Below are 13909 nucleotides of genomic sequence, written 5' to 3'. Positions count from 1 at the left end.
TTAGGCGTATTTTTGAGACCTTGGGGATGACTGGGTTGTATCACCTCCGTAAGCACTCCTATGCCTTTTTGACTCTTGAGTTCATGAGCTTGTTTAAATACGAGGCGGTGGACAACTATGGAGTTTCGCCTCATGAACACCAGCTTTGTCTTGACTATGGACTTGTTTGCTTCTCACCTTGGCCTTGCTAAACCCGCCAAGGGAGCTCTTCGGGGCATACCATCGGAGTGTGGGGTTAATAGTCTTATGCCTTGTCTTATTGGGAAACCAGCTCCTACTTCAAGTAACATGTTGATTAATGATGTTCAACATGTCACTTTGATGATTTTCCTTTGTGCTTTAACATGTCTTCTTTACGAGAGAAAGGATGTCACATGAGTTGATGTTGTTGATGGCGTACCTTAACCCCGAGCGGTCTTAGAGAGTGACCTTTAGTGCCCCTGCCATGGTGTCTGCTAGTCTAGCTTTGATGGCCTCGTCTAACACTAGATTCCTGAGTTGTGATGTCATTGCCACACGTTTAGCAGAGAGGTTGACATCCTTCGTGGCTTCCTCGGCCTATACTCCCTTGACCACCACAATACATACCTTAGACAGTCAGTACTTTCTCGACCAGAAATGGTTGAGAACTTTGGCGGATGGGAGTTTAGCATGGAGGGTGTGGGGTACGAGTTACATGCAGATACCAGCCCCAGAGCATCTTCCAGTGACAAATCCTTTACCCGCGGCAGTTATGTCTGCCGACTCTGACGAGGATGAGGAGGAGGAGGGGCATCCTGCGAGGCAGACGTACCTCATTGACCCGGACATCCTACAGGTTATGCCCGAGCCGAGGAAGGGGGAGAACGAGAGAGTTAAGGAGGCCATCCTAGGTTGGGAAGGGGACCACGCAGAGTGAGGGAGAGAGTTGTTGAGACTCAGCCAGAGCAGCCAGCGCCACCATAGTATCCGTTCCGTGGTTACCATCCCTTTTACAGCCCGGAGATGCGTGAGAGCTACTTGGCCGAGAGAGTGTCCTCTACCTTGGACGATCCGGAACTTGCATGAGATGGCGTATGTTCAGGTTATTGGGACCTCGGGACCTCATCCGGTTTGGTGGAGGGGAGTCGGGGACATCAGCGGGGTTTTCCACTCTTATGGGGTGGACATGTCTACTTGGGGAGAGCCTCAGGCGTACCCCTACGGTGGTTTGACACCTTGGTACGTGAGACCAGATGCTGGAGCTGGTGGTGATGCGGATCTTGGTGCGTCAGGAGCAGGCACTTTGGGTGGTGGTGGTGATGAGGATGCGGTGGTGGATGAGCAGCAGCAGCAGGAGTGACGATACTCCACTTCCTTCTTTTATGTTCGTAGTTTATGATGGATATTAGGTTGTTTTCGGTTGGTACTTTTGGAATTGGTTTGTATCGACGGCCATAAGGCCGTACTTGCGTATTTCTGGACTTGTTTTACAGGATTTGTGGGTCGGTTTAGCATCCCGACTCATATTTATGTGATTATATATCTTATGTTTGGAGCTTAGGGAATTTTAGGACTTGTGGCAACTAATCGAGTGCCCCTCACTCGATCGAGTAGCTGCAACTGTGGCAATTGGAGGGGTATTCTGATCTCGGGCTACTCGATCGAGTAGCTAAGAGAATCGATCGAGTATGGCCAGCTCGATCGAGTGCCTGAACAACACGATCGAGTGTCACTGTTACAGGCACATTTCCAGGTTTAATTTGTTCGAATCCTTAAGTTTTTGGTTATCTTAGTATTATTCATGGTCGTTGGTGTTTAGTAACATGTTTTGGCTCCACCGTTGGTCGTATTTTAGCTTGTGGTCGAGTCATGAAGAAAGTTTTATGCAATATAGGTGTGTCGAAACAATAAGACATATTGTTGCGGGAACTTGGCATGCAAGCGATGTTGTTTAAGTTCATGTTTGTATATATGTATATATATTAATGCTTTGCGAGTAATGGTTAAGTAACGTCAAGAGAGTGTTGTTTCTGTCATGAGTCGGTTATGGATTTTGAGCACTTCACGCGGTTTTAGCGGTATTTGTTTTACCTTGAAATCTTCATGCGGGTACCATTTGCTGTGGTTTAATCGAATACTATAATTACGATATTATCATTGATTCAGAAAGGTAGTTTAAACAGTAATTGTTGAATTTACTATTAATTGTAACAATATGTCCGCGCTATGTTACGTGATATCGGTGGTTTATGTCGTATGAATTGTACGTAAGTAATGTCAAGGAGTAGGTCTTGTGAACGTAAATCAATGTTGTTTGATGATTTATGAGTAATGTCAAAGCAATGTTGTCTGTGTCTGTTGAGGGGTAGGGAAGTTGTTGGATGGTGAACTTCGGGGACAAAGTTCCTTTTTAGTTGGGGAGAGTAATGTCGCAAATGAAAAACGAGATACTTTGTGGTGTTTTAAAGTATATGTGAACAATTGTTCGAATAGTTTCATATGTGTGTTTTATTGTTTCTTATGTATGTTTGGTAACTTCTTGGTAGTTGTAATGCATTTTAGTAGGGGATTTATGACAATTGTCGAATGAAATAGCATATTATACACTCAATATTCAGTAATTATTTGTTATTGGCTTGAGAATGAAATAGCAGTGGCAATTGGACAGTTATCTTTAGTAATATTGTTGTGTGGTTAAGGTGACAGGGTGAGATGAGCTGTGTATTGTTGTGAATATATGGCTACACCGTTGTTCTGCATGATTGTATTGGTAATTGTTGGCTGATGTTGAATGAAAGTATAGTCACGAAGCTGTGTTAATGCATGTTTGAATAATTCAATGTAGTTGTATAAGCGATAGTTGAGTTGGTCGTGTTGGTGCATGTTATGTGTTCAGTAACTCAAGTAGTGGTTCGTTGAGGCTTGAGTGTATGCTGTGTGTTAGGCAATTGACGATGATGATGTTTGATGGACATACGTAATGGGGATAATATTTCTAAATAGTTTTGTTTACCTGTGTCAGATAAATGGTGGTGTCGACCTTAGTTTCTTGTCGCGTGGTTCGGGGGGAGGATGAGTCGAACTTTGGGGACGAAGTTCTTTTTAAGGGGGGGAGACTGTAATACCCGTCCTTTTAGGGACCCGTTGACTGACATTGACCGACCCTAGGCGGCATGTTGTAGCCTTTAAGAATTCGTACAAGAGATGTTTTGTGTCAGGATAGGCTTTGAGTGAGTGGTACTCGATCTAGTCAAGGCTACTCGAACGAGTAGCTTGAGTACTCGATCGAGTAGGGGTCACTCGATCGAGTAAGTTGGTTACTTGATCGAGTAACATCTTTACAGCGAGGGTTTATAATCATGTTTTGATAGAATCGCAAGTCATTTTTGCCTCCTTCCTTCCGACCTAGATGTCGCCTTTCCTCATTTCCTTCACCATAATTCCTCCCATGGGAGCCTTTGAGGATGCTTGTGCCTTGGGGATAGGTTGCTTGAGTTGGGTAGCGGTCTTGACAGCGATATGATGTGCGTAGGTATGTCATCATCGTCATCTCTGTCGTTGTTGTTTCTTGTAGGGTTGTGGTAATAGTAATAGGTGTTTGTACTGTTTGTATAGGGGTTTTGCTTGCTTGGTTGATGTCATGTGATTGAATAAGGAATCGCTGTGGTTGGCTAAAAGTAGGTTCGCCTACTCAGTTTCTATTGGTTGTATAGTGTGTCAGTTGTCGTGTTGATTGTAGTGTCGGTATGATTGGATTGATTGTGTTGTTGGTTGGTGTTGTGTTGTCTCGATTGGCGTGTTTATGAATATTGTATAACTGTCTGTGATATTCGGGGCGCGTCCCTGGCTGAGTGGAGTCACTTGCGGGAGTGGTTCACGCCCTAGTTTCGCCCTCCGTGGAACCCGCCACGTGAGGGGATGTGCACATTAATGGTACAAGGTTATCGTTCGGTATGATGAGCGGGGAATTGGTAGGTATGGCTTCGGTCCCCCACTGGCAAGGCTGGTCCAGTGGACAGTCGGTGATGGTGATTGGCTGGAGTGGTTGTGACTTGCATGTGTGCTTGGTTGTGTTTGTTGTAGGTTGGTCGTTGATGTTGTGTCTTGCCTCAGTTACTGACCTTGTGTGGTTATTTCTTGTTTGCTTCTGTTGTGTTTGCCGTGATCCCTTATGGTGAGCAGTCAGTCTTTCAGGTGATGTCTTGGAAGTTGGCTGGAGTCTTGGCAGGGATGGGTCTTTCACAAGTTACGTCAAAAGATAGTTCGCCTAAGGATGTCGAGTTGTATCTTTGTATCAGTAGTTTTGGTTTAATCACTTATAATAATTTATAAATGTTCTTTTATCGACTTTTGATAATTACTTTCCTCGGGCAACCGAGAATGGTAATGCCTTTATATGCTAGGTAAGGTCTTGTTAAGGCTCCTTGGTATACGAGGGTGTTACAGCTCTACCACTGAGCTACTGAGGAACAACGCCATACTCGATCTCATATAATTAAATTATCGGTCTCAACCCATGATCAATATGAGCTCGAAGCTTCATTCGTAACTCCCAGAACTTCTTCATAATGGCTCCCTTCCATGCCTCATTTCATAGAGAACCTAAAAGTGGCTCAATTTCATTATATTCCATCCATATCCCAATTCCAATCATTTAATATCCCTTTTCTGTCATCGAGATAAGAGATGTCGCTTCTAGTTTATCTCTTTCTATTTCTAGATACGGAAAGTTAAAAAATCATCATATAATAATCCAGAAATTGCAATACAAAAGAAAAAGGGAGGTTTGTGTTTATTTTTTAATCTTTTCTACTGGGTAATCTAGTATCCTTATGCATAAAGATAATCAATTCGATCGTTGTGGTCAGACTTTATTATGGACTTCTGACCACATTCTCCATAGGGCCCTCTTATCTCTTCCTTCTCCGAGCTCAGGTTATGGAAGAAGGAGAAGAAGGAACCGATGTAACATTTCGTGTCTGTTATGTTTAATTGATGTGTCAAAAGTGTGTGTTAACTGTGTTAGAAATGTGTGACGTCCGTATGTACGATATACAATACCCTTCTGAGGTTTGAGTACGGGAGCTAACTTCGGGACGAAGTTCATTTTAAGGGGGGAAGACTGTAATACCCCGTATTTTATATAATCGATTAAACGAATATTATTATATATTAGTTATTATACATTTTATATTACTATTAAGTCGGCTTAATTGTTGAGTCGATAATTACGTTAATTATTTTACTTGACTCGCGTTGTATCGATCTAAGTTAATTGAGACGGGTTTATACGGAATTCGAAATGTGAGCCAACCCATTTACCCTCGACCCATTTGAGTTGGCCCAATAACATGTTCAGCCCTTTAACCCTAAACCCTAAACCTAATAGTATACTCTAACCCTAATAGTTCTCTCCCTCAACCCGCCTCCCTCACGCCTCCCTCCTTCATCAACACCAAACATCAGATTTCACGCATAGAGAGGGAGAGAGAGTGGCCGTGGGTGTTGACAGCGAAGCAAGGAAGAGCTAGGGACTATTGTCGACGGCCGTGGGTGGCCCTGGTGGCGGTTGTGGTGGCGGAAAAAGGTAAGAGTCAACCCTTTCCTCTGTTTTCATCTTTCTGTCGAGTTATTGGTGGTTGTTTCGTGTCTTATAGGGGCGTTTATGGCGGTTGTTGAAGGGGTATAGGAGTAGAGTGGTGTGAGACGAGTGACTTGGTGGTTCTTGGGGTGGTTTTGGGTTGTGTTAGTGGCCGTGAAAGGCGGCAGCGACAGGGGGGATATCAACGGGTTTTAGCAGGGGGTTTTTCAGGCGGTTTAGATGGTTAAGTTGGGGTGGCACCACCGTGGACTCGGGGGAGGTCGAAACAGTGGTGCCACGGCGTCTGGGTTCGTGGGCTGACGGCGAGCAGGTAGGTGGTGTTTTGGCAGGGGATGAGTGAGAGCTGCGGTGGTTGCAGGTCGAGAACAAAGGGCGTATGGGGAGGCACGGTGGTGAACCAGACCAAACGACGGCGCTGGTTTGACTCGCCGGCGGCAGTCGACCCCAGTGGGGGTAGTCGTTGGTGGCTGGGTCAGAGTGGGTGTTAGGTCTGGTGGTTGACACGGTGGAGAGGTGGCGCGTGTGAGCGTGGGGATGCGAGTGAAGGGACGGTGGTTGTGGACGGGTTGTTTTAGTTTTGAACGGGTTTTGTCATAGTTTAAATTGTTATAATTCGTAATGGGTCGTATTCTTAATTAATTAATTTAGTTCCCGAGTCTTCTAAATAATTTATTTAATTTAATTCCGAGTTATTTAAATAATTAAAGACGGGTTTAAGTCGGGTCGTTGAGTTGTTCAATATTTGATTCGGGTTTTCTTAAGCGTATAATTCGTTTAATCTTTACTTATCATATTAGTTATTTAACTTAAATTCCCGAGTCTTTTAAAATAATTCAAGTCGGGTTTTGAGTCGGGTTTGTTAAAAGAGAAAAGTTACTATATCGGGAAAGTTTCCATTTTAAGAAATTCTATTTTTAGTAACCTTCTATTTTGGGAAGTTGGGTCAAATACTAATCGGGTTATTTTAGTTATCAGTTGGGCATAAGTTTGGTGTCGGGATTGTATTTCGGGAAAGCTTCTATTTTGGGAGATTTCTATATTTAGTAGTTAGTAATTATAAATATTATAACTGTTTTAGGTGACGGATTCGTGAAGGATCGATAATCAGATTCGTTGCTTTATTTTCTGGACTGCTTGAACTACTTAATTGGATTTGCTGGCACTTTGAGGTAGGGAAATACACTTGACCTATTATCGTTGTTGTTGAATTGTGTTGACTTGATTCGTGGTTGTTGATTTACGTTATGATTCATATACGGGAAGGTGGTTGACTGGATTGATCGTGTTGAGTTTGTTATCACAACATTCGGTAGCTGGCATGATTTCATTCATTAATATATATATTGTGTTGCATTAATTTCTGTTGAGCATTTCATATGCATTGGAGTTGGAGGATGGTGTAGGAGTGACGATGTTGAGATACGATGTGAGTTGTGATAAGGCCCGGGCGGGTTCTCGCAGACTTGCCCTGGTGTCCTCATTGCGAGTGCGGATCGGCTACGGTCGATATATATAGTCTACCGGGGATCGGTATGGCTGGGTTGTCCGGGGTATGAGATATGAGATGTGAGTTGAGATGGACATGGAGGTGACGGAGGAGCATGCATATCATATTTTATTGTTTCAATATTTTCCCTACTCAGCTTCGCGGCTGACCCTGTGTATTCGTGTACGCCTGTGATGATCCAATTATTGGGGAGCAGATTGACAGGTATTTCAGAGACTGATGGGAGCTGGCCGGGAAGAGAGCTTGGATGACTGACTTAGTGCCTAGCCCACCTTAGTCTTATTAGTAGTTTTATCAGTCTTTATCTTTTGGTCATATTTTTGGAGGCTTTGTTTTAATTCCAGTTGTAATCTCACTATAAACATTTTAATAAAGTACTGTGTTTCTTTCCTTTGTTATCTACTGCCTCGGGTTTCCGAGATGGTAACACCGTCATTTATCTGAGGAGTCCTAGTTCAGGCCCTTAAATAAATGGGGGTGTTACAACCGAGAAGAAGGTATCAACAACAACTGGTTTTATTATGAGACAGCTCGTGATGTTCATATCAATCTATTATATGCCTCTGCATCTAGCATTGGGTAAACCTCATACAATAACTGTCCTAGCTCTACCCTACCTTTTGTTTCATCTTCTGGAATAATCACAATCGCTTTTTTGATTATGGATCTACTAGCAAGAATTCAATGCGTAATCTCAGCATTCAGTGTGTATGCCTGAATAATCTCATTTTCCAATTATTCAACCATTTAATTTTACCAAGTTCAATGTTAGCCAGATTAGTAAACATTTATATATTTCGATGCAACAACAAGATGTTATTTGTAACAAGTAGTTTTGTTGGTTGGTTATTTGGTCATCTTTTATTCTTGAAATGGGTTGGGTTGGTATTAGTTTGGATACAGCAAAATCATTCTATTAGATCTAATGTACTTATTCAATCTAATAAGTATCTGGTGTCAGAATTAAAAAATTTTATGGCTCGAATCTTTAGTATTCTCTTATTTATTACCCGTGTCTACTATTTAGGCCGAATGTCGTCGCCCATTTTTACTAAGAAACTGAAAGAAACCTCGGAAACGAAAGTAAGTGAGGACGAAATAGATGTAGAAATAGAAAAAAAGTCCGAAACGAAGGAGACTAAACAGGGAGAAGAGGGATTCACCGAAGAAGATCCTTCTCCTTCCCTTTTTTTGGAAGAAAAGGAGGATCCGGATCCGGACAAAATTGATGAAACGGAATAAATCCGAGTGAATGGAAAGCACAAAACAAAGGATGAATTCCACTTCCACTTAAAAGAAGCATACTATAAAAATAGCCCAACTTCTTCTTCTAGCAATCAAGAGATTTCGAAGTTAGAAATACTTAAAGAAGAAAAGAAAAATCTATTCTGGTTTGAAAAACCCCTTCTTTCTCTTCTTTTCGACTATAAACGTTGGAATCGTCCAACGCGATATATAAAAAATAATCGATTTGAAAATCCGGTAAGAAATGAAATGTCACAATTTTTTTTTATACATGTCAAAACGATGGGAAAAAAAAGAATTTCTTTTACATATCCACCCAGTTTATCAATTTTCTGGGAAATGATACAACGAAAGATTTCTTTCTCTACAAAAAAAAAAAATTATTATACGATGAACTATACAATTATTGGATTTATACCAATGAACAAAAAAAAACAGCTTAAGCAATGAAGTTGCTAATAGAATTGCAGTTTTAGACAAAGGACTTTTTTATATAGATGGACTCGATAAAAAAACTCAATTATGCAAGGAGAAAACTAAAAAGGAATATTTGCCAAAAATAAATGATCCTTTCTTAAATGGAACTTATCGTGGAATAATAAAAAAAATGCTTTTCACCCTCTATTATAAATGAAATTGTAGTCCAAAAATTGAAAGATGGAATTTTTATAAATAAGATTCATAGTATTCTTCGTAATGATTATAATTACCACGAATTTGAACAGAAAAAAGATACATTAAAAAAATCAATATCAGAAATTAAGCATTCCATGCCTTTAATGAGTCCATTTTCTGGGGAATCAACATTCAATCAATTCATTTACTTCTTGAAGAAGAACAAATTAGTTCAGAAGATCAAGAATATTTTTTACAATTTTTAGTTTATGCAATCATAGGACTAAAAAGAATAATAAAAAAATAAAAAAATACATTGGAATAACAGAAATTAGCAAACAAGTTCCATGTTGGTCATACAAATTAATTGATGATTTAGAGCAGGAAGAACAAAAGGATGAGGACGACGTATCAACGGATCATCAAATTCGCTCAAGAAAAGCTAAACGCTTCGTTATTTTTTATGCTAACGAGCATAATATTGATATCAATATTGACAACAATCTGATTTTTGTCGAGACATAATAAAGGGTTTCATGCGGGTTCAAAGACGTAAAATAGTTATTTAGGAATTATTTCAAGCAAATATACATTCACCCCTTTTTAGACAGAATAGAAAACTTCTCATTATTTTCTTTTAATTTTTCAACATTAATTAAAGGGATTTTTAAAAATTATACAGAAAAAAATAGAGAATTTAAAATTTCTGATTATTATACCGAAGAAAAAAAAAGGAAGAAGATCAACAAAGAGAAAAGGAAGAAAAAAGAAAAGAAAAAACACGAATAGAAATAGCTGAAGCCTGGGATACCATTCCATTTGCTCAAGTAATACGTTTGGTGTTAGTAACCCGATCAATTCTTCGAAAATATATTCGATTACCTGTACTCATAATAGAAAAAAATATAGGTCGTCTATTCTTACTCCGACGTCCTGAGTGGTCTGAGGATTTCGAAGAGTGGAAGAAAGAAATGCATCTTAAATGTACCTATAATGGTGTTTAGTTATCAGAAACATAATGTCTTAAAAACTGGTTAAACGATGGTATTCAGATAAAGATACTATTTCCTTTTTGCCGAAAACCTTGGCATAGATCAATGCTAAGACCTTCTTATTAATATAAAATGAAAAAAACAAAATCAAACAGATAAGTTTTGTTTTTTAACAGTTTGGGGAATGGAAACTAAACTTCCCTTAGGTTCCTCCCGAAAACTATCCCATTTTTTTCAACCTATTTACAAAGAAATTATAAAATTTACAAAGAAGTGGGTTCAAGTTTTAAAAATTTTCAAAGTAAAACTAGAATTTTTCTTTACTGTCCCAAATGAAATTTTTATTAAAAGCCTTCTACTTTTTCAAAAAAAAAAAAAATTAAGGGTAAGTCCAATTCGAGTATTTCGATTGAGAGACGAATCCATTGAAATAAAAAAAGAAAAAGATTCGGCAATCAATAATAATATAGTTCATGAATCATCCATTCAAGAGAGATTCATGAATCAGACAAGTTATTCAGATTCTGTATCAGAACAAAAAAAAGAATCTCGCTAATAAAACAAGGACAATAAAAAATAAAATAGAAAAAAATTCAAACGAAAAAAATTTTAAAATTCTAAAATTAATTTATCAGCCTAACAAAACAGATTATGGTACTAAAAATTTTGAAACACCCCAAAATCTCGGTAAGATATTTAAAAGAAAAAATACTCGATTAATTCGTGAATCAAATTATTTTAAAAAATTTTTTAGGGAAAGGTTATTCGTAGTTCTATTTCTATATATTATTAATATTCCCCAAATTAATATAGAATTTTGTCTTGAATCAACAAAGAATTTTAGTGAAAAACGCCTTGACAATAATGAAAAAATTAAAGAAAGAGTTGAGAAAACAAATAAAAAAACAATTAAATTCCTAAAATCACTTTTATATTTTGTTACTCATATTAACAGGAATTCAAAGATTATTTCAGATTTTTCTTTTTTGTCACATGCATATGTATTTTATAAATTAGCACAAGCCGAAGTTATCAACTTATACTTATATATGTTAAGGTCTATCTTTCAATATCGCGGAACGTTTTTATTTCTAAAAAATGAAATAAAAAATTCTTTTGTAACACAAGTAATAACTTCTTCTAAGTTAAAGCCTAAAAAACTTCAAAATTATGGACGGACTCAATGGAAACACTGGTTAAAATTTAAAAGTACTTATCAATATGATTTATCTCAGCAAAAATGGAAAAAACGGTCAAAATTCTGAAAACTATTTATTGCTCGATCAAACGAGAATTTAAAAAAAATGAGAAATATAATAAATTAGCATATAATTTCATTTTTTATGAAGATAAGAAGAATTCATATACTTATGGTGAACCATTAAAAGTAAATAAAACCAAGATTTATTTTATACTTTTAATTATTACATATCTACAAACAAATTAATTGATGTGTGGTGTAGTTTCCCTATTACTAATTATTTATGAGTAAATATTATTCCGGATATCGAGAAAAATAAAAATAGAAAATATTTTGATTGGAAAATTATCCATTTTTGTCTTAGAAAAAAAATGGACATTGAAGCTTGGATCAATATTAGTAGCGGGAGTACTGAAAATACTAAGACTGAAACGAAAAATTATAAAATTGTTGATAAAATTGAAAAGAAAGATCTTTTTTCACCGCACAATTTATCAAGAAATAAAACACTAAAAATAAAAATAAATAAAATATCATTTGATTGGATGGGAATGAATGAAGAATTACTAAGTCATGTTATATCGAATCTGGAATTTTTGCTTTTCCCAAAATTTTTGCTTTTCCCAAAAATTTTATTGCTTTATAATGCATATAAAATGAAACAGTGGGTTATACCAATAAATTCAATTTTTTCCAATCTTAATGGAATTTATAATCTTAGCGAAAAGATAACCATCAATAGAACGAAAAAAACAAATCCTTTTACAACATCTAGAATATTAAATGAAAGAAAATCTATGGAATTCGAGAATAAGAATCAAGTCGAAAAAGAAGTCATAAGTCAAATAAATTCCGGATTCGATGTTCAAAAAAATTATGAGTTTGTTATCTCAAAGCACCAAAAAGATATTCAAGAAAATTATATAGGATCAGATATTAAAGGTCGTAGGGAAAAAAACAAAACAAGAGTAGTACAGAAGTAGAACTCGATTTCTTCTTTAAAAGATATTTGCTTTTTGAATTGAGATGGGAGGGTTCTTTGAATCAAAAATTGCTCAATAATATCAAAGTCTACTGTCTTCTACTTAGATTGACAAATCCCAGAGAAATTACAATATCCTCGATTAAAAGAAGAGAAATGAATCTGAATATAATTCTGATTCAACAAGATTTAACTCTTCCACAATTGATAAAAATGGGGATATTTAGTATTGAACCCATTCGTCTGTCTGTAAAGGACAACGAATAATTTATTTTGTACCAAACCATAGGTATTTCATTGATTCATAAAAGTAAACACCAAAAAAATAAAAAAATAAACAACGACAGTATTGATAAGAAAAATCCAGATGAATGGATTCCAAGGTATAAATTTAATTTACTTGTTCCTGAAACTATTTTATCACCTAGGCGTCGTAGAAAATGGAGAATTCTAATGTGTTGAATTCAATAATAATAATGGTATGTATAGGAATGCAGTATCTTATAATAGGAATCATATACAAAACTATAGTAAATTGTTTTATGAAAACAAAGATCTTAGGCACGAAAACAATACAGTTATAGTTATAAAGTATAAAGTTTTTCTTTGGCCTAATTATCGACTAGAATATTTAGCCTGTATGAAGCGTTATTGGTTTGATACTAATAATGGCAATCGTTTTAGTCTATTAAGAATATGTATGTATCCACGATTTAAAATGCATTTATGAAAATTTTATATCTTCACTATTATCTACTAGATAAATAGATGCCTACGTGTCTTGGCCTCAATTTTGATATATGTTAATAATTTGATGACGTATCAATTCAATTAGATTTATAAAGGAATCACCATAATTATTTTTAATAAAATAATAAGAAAATGTGTATACCAGTTTAAAAAGTTGGCATTATTATTACCGATTGATAAAATTTCATATTTAGGAGTAAGGAAGGTTAAGAATTTGTGAATAAAAATGCATTTATATCCTCGATTTCACATGAAAAAGAGAGGAAAACAGGGGATGGTTGAATTTCCAGATTTCTGTTTTACCACTAAGAAACGAAGACTTACTTTACATTTGGAATTACATGAAAACGATTACTTATCTTAGAGAGGTCTACGAAAAATTCTAGGAAAATGTCAACGCCTACTAGTTTATTTATCAAAGAAAAATAGAGTACGTTATAAAGAATAAATCAGTGAATTGAACATTAGAGAGCTAAAAACCCGTTAATTTTAGGAGTTGTTTTGAATTATTTGATTTATTACATCTTGAATTTTGATGAACTTTTTTCAATCCATGTCAATTTGAATTCCAAAAAGAATAATTGGGACAAAACCTATGAATGTACCAATTACAAGAAAAGACCTCATGATAGTTAATATGGGCCCTCACCACCCATCAATGCATGGCGTTCTACGACTTATTGTTACTTTAGACGGCGAAGATGTTATTGACTGTGAACCTATATTTGGTTATTTACACAGAGGGATGGATAAAATTGCTTAAAACCAAACAATTATACAATATCTTCCTTATGTAACACGGTGAGATTATTTAGCTACTATCTTCACAGAAGCAATAACGGTAAATGGACCCAAGCAATTGGGCAATATTCAAGTACCTAAAAGTGCTAGTTATATCAGAGTTATTATGTTGGAGTTAAGTCGTATAACTTCTCATTTGTTATGGCTCGACCCTTTTATGGCAGATATTGGGACGGAAACCCCCTTTTTCTATATTTTCAGAGAAAGAGAATTAGTATATGATTTATTTGAAGCTGCCACCGGTATGACAATG

At 36.6% G+C, this 13909-nt stretch overlaps 1 pseudogene; it reads left to right on the top strand.

The window, feature by feature from the left end:
• Positions 1 to 1147: 1147 nt before the first annotated feature.
• LOC141634231 (protein TIC 214-like) lies at positions 1148 to 12835 on the top strand (annotated as a pseudogene).
• The last annotated feature ends 1074 nt before the right edge of the window (positions 12836 to 13909 follow it).

This window comes from Silene latifolia, chromosome Y (assembly GCF_048544455.1).
Source record: "Silene latifolia isolate original U9 population chromosome Y, ASM4854445v1, whole genome shotgun sequence".
Taxonomy (NCBI): Eukaryota; Viridiplantae; Streptophyta; class Magnoliopsida; order Caryophyllales; family Caryophyllaceae; genus Silene; species Silene latifolia.
The sequence above is the reverse complement of the archived record's forward strand: the minus strand, read 5'-3'. Positions and strand labels throughout refer to the sequence as shown.